Raw genomic sequence first — 1,017 nt, forward strand, 5'->3', positions numbered from 1 at the left:
AGAGAGAGAGAGAGGGGTATGAGAGAGACAAAGGTGATGATAATGATTGTTGTATTATTGATCACTGTAACAATCAATCAGATTTTGTCTTTAACATTAAAACTTTAAGAGAATGTATGAACATCTGTAACATCCTGCAGTATTGATTATTGACATCTAAAGATTTGTCAATAATTGAACTGAACACAGAAAATGTTTGTTTTTAAAATGTTTTTGACTCACTTGTCTCTCGGTGAGTTGGCGGCCATTTTCTACTGAAGACCTGATGGACTGAAGACCTCCTGTGAGCAGGTTTAAAGCAGCTCAGTGTTTGACAGAGAGCTAGACAGAGAGAGACAGAGACACTTTTAACAATTCACACTACCAAAATAAATTAAAAATGGTTTGACAATGAACGGAAAGAAATGAGAAAACACCTAAGACAGCTATCAAACCAAAAACACAGACACCAGCATCACCCAGTTCTATTGCATGAACAGAGAGAGAGAGAGAGAGAGAGAGAGAGAGAGAGAGAGAGAGAGAGAGAGGTGGTTTAAAAATCTTTATTTACAAAAATACTAAGAAAAGAAACCACAACAATTTCATTACCTTCTTAAAGATGTTATTAAATATTAAATCATGACCTTTTACAGAACATATTGGATCATTATAGCACCACTTTTCCTTCAAAGAATCTAAAATCTACCTAGACTGGCTTTCACAAAAAAGATGAAAACAGGAAGTGCCTTCTGCCCCATCCTGTCTCTTCTCTGGTCTTTCTACTGCTGTTGATGGACAGTTTACCCTTTCAGACAGTTTAGAACCTGGATGGTAAAGTCCTTCAGCGCCACACTTTGGAAACGTGACCGGACTAGTGCCCCCCTGGGCGTTAGTGCCTAGTAGGTCTTTAAGAGCAGATTTCTTGGAATTGAGGTCTTGAAAATGAACTTGATTTCTGGTGGACTAATAAACTTCCAGAATTTCAGTCTCTAAGTCCATTCATAGTGTAGTGGTATGAGGCACCACTGTCACAAGCTA

This window comes from Morone saxatilis, unplaced genomic scaffold, assembly GCF_004916995.1.
Source record: "Morone saxatilis isolate NCDOM2014 unplaced genomic scaffold, NCSU_SB_2.0 Contig8, whole genome shotgun sequence".
Taxonomy (NCBI): domain Eukaryota; kingdom Metazoa; phylum Chordata; class Actinopteri; family Moronidae; genus Morone; species Morone saxatilis.